Source organism: Ambystoma mexicanum, chromosome 3q (assembly GCF_040938575.1).
Source record: "Ambystoma mexicanum isolate Mex_15411 chromosome 3q, UKY_AmexF1_1, whole genome shotgun sequence".
Classification (NCBI taxonomy): domain Eukaryota; kingdom Metazoa; phylum Chordata; class Amphibia; order Caudata; family Ambystomatidae; genus Ambystoma; species Ambystoma mexicanum.
In genome coordinates this window covers 461922245-461939458 of record NC_090926.1, presented here as the reverse complement: position 1 = coordinate 461939458, position 17214 = coordinate 461922245, and the positions used below count along the sequence as shown (strand labels likewise).

The following is a 17214-nucleotide window of genomic DNA, read 5'->3' as shown; positions in this document are numbered from 1 at the left end:
AGGATAAGGAGCACCTTTGACTGGCAGATACTAGCAAACTGCACACCTGAGGTGTGCAATCGTTAGCCAGCTTAAAAAGTCTCTGTTTGCTTTAGTCCAGTGCTGGCCATTGTTGCAGTGTTCCCGTTTGTGACCAGCCCCTTGTGCTTAGTGTCTAGTTCCTAATTTCTTATTTCTGGATCCCTGGATTTTGAATTTAGTGTGCATATTAGTATTTTCTGTTTCCTGAATTTCCTTTTTGTGTTCCTCAGTTTTGCAGTCAGCACTTCCCAGTGCTTTTCTTTTCCTGTGCAGCATATTCTGTGTTCTTTATTCATTTGACCTTGCCCTGTCCACCAGTGTACCCTTTAGACACACCTTGTTGAGAGATTTCCTATTGTGTATCCTTTTCTTTTCCTTCCCTGTGTGGGATTGGGGGTGTGGGGAGGTTTGCACTTGTAATGTATGTTTCCCTGCTCCTGTTCCTCGACTTTCTCTTGAAGTCTCTTCCTGTTATTCTCCTTGCACTTCTCTTTCTTTGTTCCCTATTGATGGTTAGATGCATTGTGCTGTTGTGCGAATACTTAGGTTTTCCTCGCTATTCTGCAAGCACTATTCCTACTTGTCCCTTATCTGGAGTCATATGTATTAAGTTACTCTCCCGTTGCTGTTAAGAGTCTTCTGGGACCGTGTTTGATCAGCAGAGTTTGTGGGCTTTGCCGACACTCCAGATTGTGTTTCTGGTCCTCGTGAGTATTGTGTTTAAGTTACCATATACAATATCATTAAGGGTGTTAGCTCACATACCCTGTCAAGGATTGTCTTGTATGTGGGCTTAGCGCCGACAGTAGCTATAACAGCAATTGTGGTTGAGGAGCATGCAGGCTTGCTTTGTAATCATGAGGAGCTTCCAAGTGCATATCCCAAATCACTTTTCATATATTTGTATCACGTTCCACTTGCACATGCTGGGGTTAGGATGCATGTTTCTGAGTGCATGTTGTTGGATACGTACTATTCATTGTGGAATGTTGTGTACATTTCCTTGGCCATATCCACTTTCCTATGTCGCCCCATGACACCCATTAGAATAGATACAGCAGGAAAACGTGTTTTTAGTGGAAGAAATGTGTGTTATCGCCATCCACTTAAGCAACTTTTGATACATGCCGGTCTCACTGTCTTTTGGAATGTACATACCACCTTTTTTGTGTCCATTCTTAATTGTTCATCTGCTTGCGGATTTTCCATGCTAAATAGAAGGTAGAGGTGCCTGCCGTTTCTCTATACCACAGAATAGCACTGTAATTGCTGGTGTCTATTAACTTTTCACCTCCATGTCCCTCTTACTTGCACCAGCACTTATTCTTGCGGGGCCAGCCAGCATGACAGGGCCCTTTCTTTTCAATTAATAGTGTTTGGCTCCTCCCCAAAGATGTAAATCCTCTCCTCACAGCCATAATTCTAAATTTAAATGTTCTACCCTCAAGACAGGGACCTTCAACCTCTAGCTGCTGGGAATTGAGAAACAACATTTGGGAATCCATGAGACTACTATGCCTTGCATATGTCAGAGAAGGTATGGGGAAACTGAGGGTACTGAATTGTACGGATAGCCTCCTGACCTCCTTGCTTGGATGAACGGGCTTGGTTGACTCGGGCATTGCGTGTAGCAGCCCATCGGAATGTGAGCAGGGAGTGCATGAACTATGGTGCATATGGACTGCATCTTGGAACTGCAAAAATCATGCACCCTGGAAGAGGTGAGACAACCCTGCTCCTCATCAGGGTGAGGAATGGGGGTTTGGTGCTCCAGTGCAGAGGCAATTGCCTTTTTCATACTTGTGTTTAAGGTGGGATGCTGAGAAGCAGATATCCAAATGCAGCCCAGGGGTGCATTACTCACTGTCGGTGCTCCCAGTTTTCGAGATGAGACTCAAGAATTCCCAACTGTGAGGAGGAGGTCCTTGCCCCCTCGGTAGGTGTGTTGGTATGATGATTTAAAGTTAAATAGCATATGCTTTTCCTAGGGTGTGCCAGTGCTGGCTCGCAGTTGTGTCAAAAAGGCTGGTGTGGCCATTTCTCAACTGAGAGGAATGGCTAACTTCTGGAAATGTGTTGTTATGGCAGGAAGAGGTCCAGTAAACTGAGGCACATGTGGTAGTTTCGAGTATTCGGTGTCTCCCACTCCTACATTGATGAGGCAGAATAAGCACAAAATGCATCTTGCTGTTTCTCAGACACAGAAGATTGTGCAGCAAGCTTTGGAGGAGGCCCTTGGCCACAAAAACGCAGTCTTAAAGAGGGAGAGGCTTTCACTTACTCTTCACAGTTTTTATCTTTGTCCAAGTCATCCTCTAGAGCATCTAGCACCACTGAGGAAGACACAATGCCTGGGGCAAGTACCTGGATGAGGCAGTCTTGGTGAGGGTGCTGCTGCAGGTCGTTGACAGTATAGGGTTTGCCTCCCAGGAGGTACCTGGGACATTGGGGGACCTAGATGTCTGGCAATGTACAAGTCCCCAAACTGTGTTTGCCTATTTAAACAACACAAACATTAAATTGGAGTCTTAAATTGCACTTCATGCCAGATTAGGCCTCTAAGCGTGGGTTCGGGACTGGGTATCGAACCAATGCTGCTCAGTGTAATCTTGTTTCCAAGATGAGCATGTTGCCCCTGAGCTATTCTCTTATTTCAGATATCAAGGACAAAGTGTTATCTGAGGAGAATGCACAAGGCAGAGCATGTTGCCTTGCTTTAAGGTGAAATTGTTTACGTTGGGTAGTGGAATCCTTTTTGCCTGAAGCTGTGGAGATAGAGCCAATTCTGTACAGTTTGGTGGGCAGGTCGTCCATGGTGGCTGAGGAAGCAGCACAGTGTGATCCAGTGGACTGGAAGGCAGATGCAGCCTTTAAGAAGTCTTGCGTTGAGGCTCATTTGGCTCTGTGAGCAAGCACATAAGTTTCCTACACAGACCAGTTTGTTTTGGGGGATTTTTAGAAGCTGGACAAGGCTATTAAGGAAAATGCCCCTATCCTATCCTAGGGAGCACGCGCCTAGAGGTGAAATTCCTAATCGGATGTAGTGTGGGCCTCATCTCTGGCTATGGAGGCGACGGGTCTCTGACATGCATCATCTGCATCTCAGTGATTCACAATTTGAGGGTCACAGAAAGCAACAACTTTAAACCAGCCTAACTTAGAAAACAGAGCAGAGGAAGTGAAGGGACGCGCCCGGTGAAATAACGTACGCATTGTGGGTTTGCCAGAAGGAGCAGAGGGACCAAAACCCACGGAACATATAGAAACAATGCTGCTGCAAGAGATAACCAGAGAGGTGCTGACTCATGGATTTGTGGTGGAACTGGCGCACAGGGCCCTGACAAGGAGGCCACCACCAGGAGCCCCTCTCCCCCCACCCTCCCGAGGCCGATAATAGGCAAGATCCTGAACTATCGAGACAGGGCAAAAATCCTGGAGCATTTCCGGAAGGGAGGAACGATACAGAGGGCATCAGCAAACATAACGGCATACCCGGATTACATGCTGTTGGTACAAAGACGACGCATGAACTATGGTGCAGTGAAAAGAAGATTGCGGGAAGCGGGCTACAAGTACATGTTAATATACCCGGTGAACTGAAGGTGTACCACAAAAACAAAGCACTGTTCTTTGATACTCTAGAGGATGCGTTAGAGTGGCTTGACACACAAAGCTGCCCATTGGAATCGGGTATCCAGAAGGAAGACGGCGCAGATAAGTAAAAGGGAGGCTGCGGTACTCACGGTGCTGCAGACTCAGACACCTGGACTAGAATATAAGACAGGGCTAAAACTGCTGGGATAGGCGCAACAAGGTCTGTATAAACAGAATCCTTTGGGCACGGGAATATAGTGCAAGATACAGGAGCCTAACGGAACCTGCTCTCACACCCCCACAAATAGATTAGTTAGGTGACCGGTAGATCGGTGAAACCCTGCTGGGAACCTGATCTCGGCATTCTGAGAGAGGACCAAATGCGGGGGAGCCTGAGATCCAGGGATGGAGTGGGCACCAGTTGGGGACGGGTAGGGAGGGGGGGAGTGGGAATGTGTGCTGTGAACATAGTTGGGGAAGAAGGGGAGGGTGTCAGTTGGGGAGCTAATGTTGAGATTGTAAAAAAAAAAAATATATATATATATATATAATATATATATATATATTGAAAGTGTGAAGTTCTAGTTTCTAGGTGGAAACTAAACCAGGGTCCCACAATAAGGTTATCGTAAGTGGTGCCTTCCCATCAACCAGGTCCCACTCTGTCTTTTAACCTCACACCCTCTTGCCCTGATGTTCTTTCTTCCCTTTCCCTTCTCCTCCTTTCTCTTCCTCCGAGAATCCTTTTTCTCTTCCTCGCTCTGTCCTTCAGGAGGTTCTTCTGTCTCCTACTACTTTCCCTCTCCCTTTACTACTCTCCCCTCCCTACTACACTCCTCCTCCTATTATCGAATGAGCTAGTTACCTGGGCCAATCTCTGGCTTGTTCTTCTCCAGGGACCAGGTTACAGAGATGAGAAATCAAATAGGAGCACTTAAAGCTTTGCCCCCTTTTTAACATGGTTCTGCAATGGTGGCACGCTATAAACAAAGTCTCTTTGAAAGTTCGCTGTCTTTGTGGTATGAGCATCTGCATTGCTCGTGTGGGGAGAATCAAAGGCAAATGATGACTGCCTGAATTGAAAGTGAGAAGTGCCATAATGGTGCCTCATGCTCCTTCACTTGTCATCTTTCTTCCATTGTTACGGAAGGGTGCACCAATTAGGTAATCACATGCACACTTGAGAGACCGTACTCGACACATGATATGGATAATGACACAAACTAAACCATCTTAGGAACAATAGTAGGGCTGGAGTATATTTAACCCCCAAGATGGAGTTTGAATAACTTAATTTGACAACACGAAATGCTGACAACTTCCAAGGTAGAAATACTCTGCATTTATGGAAAACCGTGCCCATCATAAATTAAACCTGGCATGTGTTACAGAAATCCTCATTATGAAGTGAAGATTCTCTGCTGTACTCGAAAAAAATGAAGCCCAAATGAACTATCACTGTATTTGTTTTCTTTAATACACAGTGTATTCATTTCTCTTACAACTATCCGATTATTGTACAATGTTTATAAAAACATGATAGATATTACATAATTTATCATAGTGTAAATATGTTGAAAAGCAGTGGTTTGTTTGTATAGGTTTTAATAGCCCGATATTGTGCTGACTTCAGGCTGATCAGAGTTTCAACTCAGGGCCACCCCACCTTTGGAAACTCCTCAAGAGAAGAGGACATAAAAAACATACTTTAAAAGATTTAAAACTAAATCAAATCTATGTTCCACCAGGAGATTATTATTTGTTGGTTCAAACCTGTTTGCTTGATTACAGAGCCGCAAGAGTAAATTCTTCCAGCTAATGTGGCATCTTTGCCCTCTGCCTAGTAATAATGCCAGACAACTGTTAAGCTAAGGCAGGAGAATAAAGAAGGCCTGGCCTCTCATTTCAAATCAAACATTCACTGAACCCATAACATAGACTTGCTCACGAGTCAGATGATGTCCATCGAGCAAATGCAAGGCATGATTCAAATATCACATTATACATCGAAACAATTAACCTACATCTTGATGAAAAATACCCCCTCGGTAACCTGGGCTTTACTTACCTTTGTTGTGCGTTAAAGCAAAGGAAGCTGTTAATGAATTCTAAAGACTACATTTTATTGTGCTGTTTCAATTATTTTTAACATTGTAGGCTGGTTTTATTTGGTTGTTACCATTGTATTGTTACTATTGCATTCTATTGTTATGTAATTGGTTAATTCTTTGTACTTTGATGGAGATTGTGTTTATCCGAAGTAAGTATTTTGACTGACATGGAAACAAATGTAGTTAATAGTGTTGGAACCATATGAAGTAGAGAAAAATCAGAGTGTGTTTTTCGAAGACGAGATTCCCCTCTTTAATTTGCCTCCAAATGTGTATTTCCTATGTTTATCAAAAATTATTAAAATAATTAAATATTCCCAACCGTATAAATGAATGCTATATATTCATGTCATATACTCAGATGTGTGTCTGCGAGGACAGATTACATAAATCCTTATTTCATTGAGGTGAAAGGTTGCTACTGTGAATTATAGAATAAAAAGGATATAGCATTTAAAGTTAAGAACAGATTGGTTCCCCCCTTTTTCTGGTCACCAATATAGACATTATAATCACTCAATGAAGATTGTATTCTATAGGAGTATCTGACTGTGAGGTAGACCAAATGAAAGATTGGGCCAATCAAATAGTGCAACATAATTAAGGGAATATTTTACACTTTAAAAAGTGGGCGGACCATTCACCAACTAACTTTATCTAGTACCATGCTTCTAGATATTGCCATCACAATAAAACTCTGCTCTAAACTGAGCTGTACTCTCCTGGACCCTACACTAATGCAGAAAATACCATAACACATTTGAGAAACATGCATCCCTACTTATTTATTTTATTTATTTTTACATTTGAATAGCGCACAAACAGCCCTTGGGCATCGAGGCGCTGTTACTTACAGGGAGCTTAGTTACACGGGGTACAGGTACAGGTAGGTAATGCATTTACATGTTGTACAATAATACAATAGGGGTACAGCTCATATAACATTTTGTAGATTACCATGAGATGCATTCAGCAATTACAGGTGACGAGTGTGGTGCACATCAGGCAAAAAGTGCTGTTTTCATTGCTTTGCGGAAAGCCATGAGAGATACCTTGCCTCGAAGAGTAGGGGGTAGGGCATTCCAGTGTGAGGGTGCAAGGTAGGGGAAGCTTGCGCCACCTGCTCTAGCTCTTTTTCCATGAGCACGCGAAGCATGTTGGCATAAGGTGTCCTATTTGGCCTTGTGGAGGTGGAAGTGTGGATTCTTTGCGATAGGTAGTCCTGTGCGGAGAGGTGGATGCATTTATGGGTCAGTGTCAGCACTTTGACTACGATTCTTTTATTGGGAGCCAGCGGGCTGATTTTCTGGCGGCCGTGATGAGTTCTCTTTTGCTGATGCCTTGAGCTGCACGGAGCGCATTGTTCTGGATGACTTACAGTCTTTCCAGGCTTTTAGTGGAAGGCCCCAAGAATAGTACATTACAATAGTCTAGCCTTGAGCCAGTGATGGCTCTGGCTATGTTAGTGCAGTTCTCCTTGGAGAGAAAAGGCCTAGCTGCATTAATGAGTTTAGCATGGTACGTCGACTTGTCTATTCATGGATAGTTTGGAATCCAGATAGACTCCGAGGGTTTTCACTGTGTCGGATACTGGGATTTTGATAGAGTCAATGGTGAAATGGCTAAACTGGGTGTCAAGGTTTTTAAATGTGTCAGAGGAACCTACCAGAAGGAGTTCTGTCTTGTCAGAGTTAAGGCATAGTCTGTTGGCTGCCATCCAAGTCTGGATGGTGTTGTAGATGTTGTTGAGTGTTGTGGAGTCTGTATCATAGTTCCCTGTGAGGGTGAGGAGGATCTGGGTATCGTTGGCGTAGGAGATACCCAGTGCATCAAGGATGAGGAAATGAGGGAGAGAGGCAGCATCCTCTTGGCACCCCACATAGCATGATGGTGGGTGAGGCAGAGGCTAAGTCAGAATACTTGCATGGTCCTGCCTTGCAAGAAGGAGGTGATCCAGGCTGTGGCGTCGGGTGAGAATTTGGCCGTGGAGGAGAGGTGGTGGCAAAGGACGTTGTGGTCAACAAGGTCAAATGCTGCAGAGAGGTCGAGAAGTAGGAGTAGGGCTAGTTTGCCTCGGTCTCTGGCATCTGTTTTATTTTTAGGTAAGTAGGGCAGTTTCTGTCCCGTGCATTGGCCAAAAGCTGGATTGGCATAGTCCTAAGAGCTTGTTTTCTTCGATGATGTGTTGCACCTGCAGGTAGGCTGCTTTGTCCAGTATCTTGAGTAAGAATGGGACAGTGGTGATGGGCCTGTAGTTATTGTGAGAGGGTGGGTCAAACTTTTTTTTTTTGAGGCAGGAGGTGACTTTCCCTGTGGCAAAGGAGGCGTTGACGAAGGCGGTCAGGAATGGTGCAAGGGTATCGGCACAGTCTTTGCTAATTGTGGCAGCGCAGGAGTCACCCTTACAGTTGGATGGCTTTATGGTTCTCATGATGTTGAGCATGTCTTGCTCTTGTATGGCCTTAAATGAGAATAGTGGGGAGGTGTCAGGAGGGTGGGGGTGGGAGAATTGGTGAGCGATTGTTTAGTGGTTTGGAGTGAATCCAGCTTGTTGCGTATGGCTGTTTGTATTTCGTCACACCATGCCTTATCTTTGGTGAAGTTCTGGGGGGCAGGTGTAGGGGTCTCTAGCTCTCTGAAGATAGAGAAAAAAATGTCATCTTGGATTTAGCATCGGAAATTCTGGATTCAAAAGTTTTGGCTTTGGCGAAAATGATTGACTTCTTGTACTCTTTTGAGCGATCATTAAAGTCAGTTTTGTCTTTGCCAGAGCGGGATGTTTGCCACCGTGCTAGGGTGGCCCGTTTTAGACAACCATATCCCCTTCCACTCATCTCAGTAGTTTTTCCTCTCTGATTTAAGTCATTCTGTTGTCTAATTTCTCTCTACCATCACCTCTTCCCCAAACCTCTCTTCCTTTCCACAGACTAAGATCTGGAGACAGTGTTGCTGGGTCACAAAATGCCACCTTTCAGACAAGTCCACACATCGAAAGGGCACTACAGCGATGATGGGCGTGATATAAATGTTGCATAACATGACATGATGGGATAGGATTATGGCTGGGAAAAGCTACATGAAAGAACACCATGTGTTCCCAATGGATAGATTAATAGAAGAGACCAATTTAAGGGCTGCAAATGGGAAGATTCCAGTTCCAATGGAATGAGTCACCTCCACAAGTGAACTTGTAGAGAAGGGAAGTAGAGGCAGTCCCAACTTCATAGAAGCAGATCAGGAGGGGCCTGCTGACATGGACATTTCCAATCTGAGAGGGTCTCTATTGGCTCAGTGTCATTAAAGATCAATTCAAAGTGAGTATGAACATTCCCTGATAGAAATGATAATATGCTCTCTAAAAATATTCCCCTGATAAGATCCAGAAGGGGCCTGGTTTGGGAAGGTAATCCCAAAATACATTGATTAAATGGGAACGGTACAGTGCATTCTCACTACATGTAAAATCAAGTGAAATGTAATTTCCTACCAAAAATACATTTCTGAGCTGTGTCCTGTGATCTAGATAGCATTTTATGCAGCAAGTGCCCAATGGTTTGTAAATTATAATCTCATTAAATTGTACCCATAGTGAACAGGGGTGTAGGGCCCATGTATTGAGAAAGTTCAAATAACCTGTTCTATGGAATGTCTTCCACTCAGGAGGGTCTACAACCACGTTTTAGCTCCCTTCACAGAGGAGAAATATCTATTTCATATTAGTCTGGTGCCACCCACCAGGGTAGTCCAGAACAGAAATGCCAGGCAATTTTCCTCTGAACAAGAGTACTATCAGCAACCCCAGACACGTGTTTTGATTTTGTTGGGCCTCCTCAGTGAGGCAAAGCTGATCCTCTCTTAAGGCACAGTGAGAAAAGGCCCTGTGAAATGAACAGCAAGCTAAAGCGTGGTAGTAGACCCTCCAGAGTGGGCCCCTGCCCAGAGAACAGGCTATCTGGCTGTGTTTGTTCTCGGTAGAGGGGCTCCCAGACCTTTTTCAGAATTGTACCCATAGTGTTTTCACACAAGTAGTTAACATTAAGCTGTGATAAGAAGAGTTCTCTGTATCATAGGATAATGAAGATATGCTTGGTAATGTGTGCTCTGTGAAGGCCATGGCTATTTAATACAAGGGAAATAAGAGCAAGTTTGATTGTGTAATTTCTATTGCGATAAAAATAAAGAAAATGTAAATCCCATATATCCCTCCTTTTTTAAACTGCAGTGGCACTCTATTTGTGACGTGAAGGACACTTACATCTGTGATATAAATTACCAAACCATTCTCCCAAGTTGGGTGGGTTGAAATATTCTGTGTATTCTAAATTGAGAACATTGCTTCCCTAACCCAGATCTGCAAAACTCACATGGAATGCATAATACCCTACATTCAATTACATGAACAATCTAAAGGTCCATCCCCACACTTACACTAGGGGACGGATAAAAACATAGTGATGTACAAATATGTATATAAATGTAATTCATCTATGCAACGGTTCTTTGATTCTATAAATTACTGGTGTTATTGGGGAAAACAAAAATCTTGGAATAATTTGTAAATGTAACTTTGTGCAATACTAGCGGCTAACAAGTGGCAGAATTAAGTTTAGAAAGCCTATTGCTAGTCAGAATTAAACATATAGAGATTTGATTATGTAAAAGGATGTTTGGGTGTGCGAACTATGGATAGTCAAGCAGGCTGGTTTATTTTTTTTGTAGAACCACTGCCTGTGATTGTGTAATATTGTGACGACTTCCACTACATAAAGCTTGGGCACCACCTTTGATTAATTTTTGATCAAACCGCCGGTTTCTTGCATAGAATTGTGGTATTAGATCAAGGGCGCCAGTTTAGTGAAGAAGCCATGCATTAACCAAAATATATATTACACAGGTTTGTATTACGTAACATTCAGCTGCTTGAATGTGGGCACTAATATAAACAATGGCTTCCCCATCTAGGGAAATACTCAGGGGACTCGAAAAACGTACTTCACATATGACCTTTAAATGTAATATAAATCCATTTTATTAAATGTATATGCACATACGATCAGACAAAATACATAATAAATATCCCGTAAAAAATTCACAATCCAGAAATTCATCCATCAACATCACACAAGGATTAAAACCATACAGTGTCACTATGCACTATTTTATTCTTCAAACTTTGGAAGCAAAATACAAACAGTATGTAATTCAATGCGCCTCCAATAGCCCAACTTGTCCAAGTTTCTCTCCTAAAGGCTTTACTCCGTCGGACATTTGTCAGGGGCTGATAGACTGTGTACGTGTAGTATTCTTGACTGAAGAAATGATCAATTGGTGCATCTAAATCCTCTCATGGTCCCTATTTACATAAAAACAGATATACTTTATTACAATGGGTCTCCAAATGACCCAATTAATTCCAAAACCACTCAGAAAGATTCCCTTAGTCTTTGTAAATGTACAATTAATGCTACATATCTAACAGGTGAGTCTCGACTAATTTATTTAGACTATCTTCAACTTTAAATGTTATTCACGCTATCTTAATTAATACCGGTGCGTCAAAATAATTCACCCTCTCGCCATTCCACCAGACAAGATTCCTACTCCCCTAGTTACTCTAGCAGCCAAAGTCAACCTAGTCTAGATCATACATAGACCAATAAACTCCACGAAAGCTTACCTTACATCAAGGTGCTATTAGTTAAACATGCTGGACAGGTTACACCCCACTGGGTACCTCTAGTCCTTTTACAAAAACAGGTAATCCCTACAGTAAAGGAAAAACCCTTTAGTCAGGAATCTTTAAGTAATCTTTTCTTCAAATGGCTCTATAAATCCCCTCCAGTCCCAGTTCTCTTACCTTTGGGCCCAATCTCTTAGATTCTTTCCACCTTAGTCAAAGACGGAAAAACCTGGTTCAAAAACCAGGATCACCAATGTCCACTTAATGGTATCATGTAGTGAAGGTTATGTGTCTATGGGAAAGCATAACACTCTGTCAATACTTTCCCCAAAGTCTACCCCTGGGCTTTATTTCTTTTTACATAAAAGGTTCTACTTACAACAAGAAACGAGCAAAACTCCTCCTGTTCTTCTCTTTGGTAGTTTGCAGCATTGCAAAATGCCTGCCGCCTTTATTATGCCCAAAAAACTGAACGAAAACCGATGACATCATCACGCCCCATGATGATGCCATGATGCAGTAGCGTGATCGCGTCATTCTGCGGTTTAAACCTGTGCCAACTAGATGCCATCAGCGGCTTACAGGACCTCTTGAGAGGGGATGCCCGATCTAATGAACAGGGGAATAAGGGCGGGAATACTGAGGGCTGGGGGAACCACCAATGACTAAGGTACGGGGTGGTTAAAAGAGGGAAGATGATGGGAACATTTGAAAAAAAAAAATTTCTGCTTCTTTATGTTGCAGAAAATGTTGGAGAAGGTGCAACAGGAGGAAGAAGGCTACACCTGGGCATATTGTGGAGCCAGAAGCCAACCCCGACATCTTGGCCCTGCAGCACAGATCCAGGGTGAAAACCACCACTACGTAGAAGAGGAGAGCAGAATAAGACTAGAAGATTAACAGCAGGGAATGTAGTAATTGACCTGCACTAAAAGTTGTAACCATTCCAACATCTTGATTAAAGAGAACCTATCCCGATTAAGGTGCAGCATGAGTTTTCCCTCTTTTATCCTAAGAAAACCGTAACAAATCATGTGTGCCATGGTACAGGCTCGTATTTGTGACATCCGAGCTGTGTTGCAATTCTTATTGGAGTGGCAGGGGGGAAATTCAGAAAGGGTTTGCCCATTTCTACTCCGAGGGCAGTCACCAGTGCTTTTGCAGAGCTTCTCTCTCGCTCCAGACTTGTGGAGTATTCAGGGCCCCCCGAGCTCTTTCACTGGTACTGAATTTCCTGCAAAGTACTCCAATGGACACACGGGTTTGAAATGCTGAACACTTTTTTTTTTCTTACCATCATATCACATAAGCACGCAGGATGGGAAGATTGAAAAACATTTTTGTATGGAGCCATTTTTGAGGATTCTGTCTGAATGCATCATTGTATCCCTTCTTTTCTCTGAAAGGCTGTTCCCAAATTCCATGGGTAACAGGATTTGCAAATTCAGTCCTACAATCTGAAACCATCTTCTCCAGAGAGGAGGGTTGTCATAAGCTGGATCTCAGGGGGGTAATAGTGCTCATGTACATTGGATGGACAGCAGTTTTTCGGAAAGTGGACTACTCGTTTGTGACTTTAGGGCCTGCAGGTGATGGCAAGAGGGCTACTGTGATTCCATTGGCCGGCAGATATGATCTGCCATTTGCATGGCATATGAAGGTGGCATAATTCCACTGCCAGCGAAGGTTAATGGAAGTTTACCCAGAGGCATGGCTAATTCACAAGTGGTCATGCACCTACCTACACACATTAATCAGACATTAATGTAGGCTGAATGTCGCAGTCAGGCAGCCTGTTCCCTTGGTACCGGTGTGCTCAGTTCACGCACACACTGGGGAAAGGTAGTGCTCTTATAAAGTTGGTGATGGGGTGTGCAGCAGCATGCATTGCCTTTCATGTGGTGTTTCAAAGGCCCTACTGTTACTATATTTAATATTCCTTAAATGTGAGTGCTGGGAGGAGGAAGAGCGGCAGGATACAATGATCACATTACTTACTGGTAATCCCCATCACTTCGAATCCTGCTCTTCCATGTCGCAGTACTTAAGACATGGTTTTGGTAGGGCTCAAGCCTCCAGATAAGCATCGTACTGGGACTTTTTATGCATTAAAATCTTTTATATACGACACCTTTTATCTTTCTATGCATACCATATATGCACCAATTTAGAGCAGAGTGCATTGCAAAGAGCAAGTGACTTGATGGAACCCAGAACTCCTCTTTTGATTCTTATCTGCATGGATGAAATTGCAGGCCAGGCAGGAGCAGTTCAGATATTTGTCTCTGTGCTACACACACCTACCCTGTCAGAAACAGCACACAGTGACAAGAGGAATGGTTTCTATATGTTCAACTTCTGCTGTGTTTTGGCTCTGTAGAGTCTCATGAAAATGATGCAATATGCATATTTATTTTCCTAGCATTTTAGGATCATACCAGTAACAAGATGGAAAGTATTCTTTAAACAAACAATACTTTTTAGTGAATGCTTGCTTGCATTGCACCGAAGTATTTGTCAGAGTTCCTGTGTTGTGTGCATTTATCATCAATGTAAATTATGCGGTTTTTGTATATGGCTTTTGCCAAAGTGCTGTACATTTTTACATACAGTTATCACCCAAGTTAATAGTCGTTTATCGACCTCAGAAGTATGGAAGGCTGAGTTGGCCTTGCCTGGATTCGAACCTGCGACCTGCAGATCTCGAACATTGTGTTGAGTGCTCAATCTGCTGAGAAATCGTACTGGTACATGATGCATCACGAAATATCTATGTTGTGTGTTCATACATATTAATGTCTGAGAGAAGGTTTTCACAAATGTTATTACTTGTTTGAAGCCAGACCTCTTTACTACAAAACTGTTTTAGTTGTGCTCTATTCATTTTCAAGTTTAGTACGATTCTGGTTGCCTTTCACATACTATTTACACTCTCGCTAAGCCAAATTATTTGTACTCTTCTAATTTAATATACATTCCAATTATTTATAAAAGCGTGCACATTACTGCCACCTCAAACCCTTATCTGGGGCATGGATTAGTATGCAATGTCTAGTTCGAATGTCCATTAAACCAACATTCAATCGATGTTGTAAATGGTAAAATAAACGTTCAGCAGCATCAAGGTCCTTGCTCAAGGGTGAGGGATTGTCATTATGTCATTACAGCAATCATAGTCATCACAGCCCCTTACAATTCTTCAAAACTACACTTAAAACTATCAAAACCTGAATCTTCAGTCAGTGCAAGCACTGTTACAAAACAAAAATGAAATGCTTACATTCGTAATTAAATGCCAACTCACATACTTTAGTGGAAATCCAGATAGGTATTAAACTGTTTTATGTAGCGCTTCATGCAGGGTTCCGTCATCTTCTATGCAGTGGAATTGTTATTACTTCATTCAATACTTTAGTGACCTCTGAAGGATCTAAGGGTAACTCGGGCCAGCCAACGCACAGGAAGGTGGGTGAGGTGATGAAGAATAAATTCCCACTATTCATGAAGGGTCTCGCCAACAGGGCAGAGCAGGTTCCAGAGTTCGGGAATAGTTTGCCAGTTCTCACTAACAGTGGAAAAGAGAGGGGACATCAGGGGCCCCTTGTGCGTAAATATGGATGGATGTGCTAGGGGGCAACGGTAAGGGTTGCAATTACTCACCGACCCCCAGCGCACTTCGGACCAAACTTCGGCAGTCGAGTCCACTTCGGTTGCAGGTTCAAATGTGGCAATCTCGCAGCTCTGCGACTTTCAGCGATGAAGATACAGCATTGATTCCCAAACGGGACAGTGGCGATTTCTCCGCTCCTGGTGGATGGATCAGGCCAGTTCCGCTGTAGCAGGCTTCAGGGCATAGAGGACCACAGCTGCAATGAACTTGCAAAGTTTGTCACCACGGCTGGGCGACACGGTAACCGCGTATACTCTGGTTTGGGTGCACTAACTTTACTCCAGACCTGGGAACGCCAAGTGTACGAAATTCGGTGTGAGAGTGCTGTGAACACAGAGCTTGCGATGTACCAAGTTTCAAGGGCCTCCTCGAAACAGCGGCGGTATCAGGGCAAAACTCCTGCGCAAGCTGGTCAGCCCACTGGTTGACCATGGGAAGCTTTCGAAAAGGCTTACTTGCAGGTTTTTTTATGAAGGTGCCGGGAATAGTTGGTCCCACTATTCAATGGGTTGAAGCGTCTTCGCAGACCTTCTAGGATGACCAGATGCAGAGGGGTCCCACGGGACGACAGCAGGCTCAGGGTGCCAAACCTTCCAGCGGGTCACCAATGGTTCCTCAACTCGGCTTCTTAGTTTGAGGATACTTGGATCCTATCCTTCAATCAGTGAGAACTCCAGAGATTGACATGGTATGGGTGTTTGGAGCGTTCTCTTATACAAAATCTCCTTCGCGCCAAAACGAAGAGGACCCAATGGGAGATTTGCTTACATACAGGCATACCATACATGGGCCAATCGTGGACCACGGTGGTCCCAGGCATTCACAGCACACCAAACTCTCTGACACCTAAGATGTGTATTGGAACTAGACAGTCCAGCCCACATCCTGGGGGCACACACACACAAGGGATGCAGAAGCCCGTGAAAGCTTGGCATTTCGTGGGAGAATGCATGCCCAAATAAGGACTGACCCGGGTCGGCTCGACCTGGGGAACGTGAAGGGGCAAGATGGCCAAAGGATAGGACAAAGAACCTCCTGGCATGGCCATTTTGGAGCCAGGCCACCTATTTGTGCCAAACATGGTACCTGCGGTTTATCTGGCAGGAAAGGGTTAAAAATACACGAAATTATAACCTGCCACCAGCCCTGTCCAAGGCACATCTGCACTTCTCCCAAAAAATCCTTCGAGAGTATCTAAGGCCTTTGGAAATGACTGTTAGACCCAAGTGCACTGTACTGTAAGGTACTTTGTGCACTTGTCATATGTTGCAGAAAAGTTGCAACATTGACAAGGACTAAGGGAAACAAAGTCTCCCAAGTACTGACTGTTTTTAAGGCCATGTCAGTTTCCCCATAAACAGTGAGTGAAAAGCCCAGGGGAGTGCAGCAGAAGGCTGTGCTCCTCTGGAAAAGTCAGACTATGGTGTTTAGACAAAAAAGAAAAGTTGGGGGGGTACACAACTGGAGGGAAAATTACTCAGGAAATGGAAATCTTTCCTAACACTGGGCAAGCTCTTTGTGATGGGAATTTGGACTGCTGAGGCCTAGGCTCTCTACGCAAGTCTAGCTTGTATTTGGGGCCATTAATTTACCTGCTCAGCATGAGGAATCTTACACAGCTCCACCCCATGAAGTTCCGCCTCTATGCAAGTGGAACTTCTACAGCTGTGACCAGATCTGTGCTAATAGTGCCGGTTGAGACCCAAAACATTCCTGTTCCATGTGAGGAAAGAATTATCTACTAAGACACATTAAATACCCTTTCTATATTAGGGAGTGTGCACTCCTGAAGAATATGTTGCACCTGTTCTATGTGAGGTGAGCTTCTACTGCAGAGACCCATTCCTTATCTGTTTTGTGTGGGTATCTTCGAACCTTGCTTTGCCTTCCATAGATTAACTCCACCTGTTTTACATGATTAATGCATTGCTGTTGTCCAGATTTGCCTTCTCTGTGAGTGAGGGAAGCCTGAAGGGCTCCTACTCAAGCTGACCTGTTCTGTGTGAGGGAAACGCTAGGCAGTTTTATGATGCTGTTGTACCTATTCTCTGCATGCGAGAGCTGCCAGAAGTACGGAAACTGCTCTCCTGAACATCCGTGAAGACCTGCTCTCCAACCTTGACTCTAACATTCCCTCT

The 17214-nt window shown here is 43.7% G+C and overlaps 1 protein-coding gene and 1 long non-coding RNA gene across 5 annotated transcripts in view; one reads left to right on the top strand and one right to left on the bottom strand.

The window, feature by feature from the left end:
* The window catches only part of LOC138582677 (uncharacterized), a 192139-nt gene extending 179757 nt beyond the window's left edge, over positions 1 to 12382 (top strand). The window contains exon 3 of the long non-coding RNA XR_011305060.1: positions 12151 to 12382. This is a non-coding gene — a long non-coding RNA (uncharacterized lncRNA). The remainder of the gene's footprint in view (positions 1 to 12150) is intronic.
* The window catches only part of LOC138582676 (histidine--tRNA ligase, cytoplasmic-like), a 556920-nt gene that overhangs the window by 532883 nt on the left and 6823 nt on the right, over positions 1 to 17214 (bottom strand). The window lies entirely within an intron of this gene.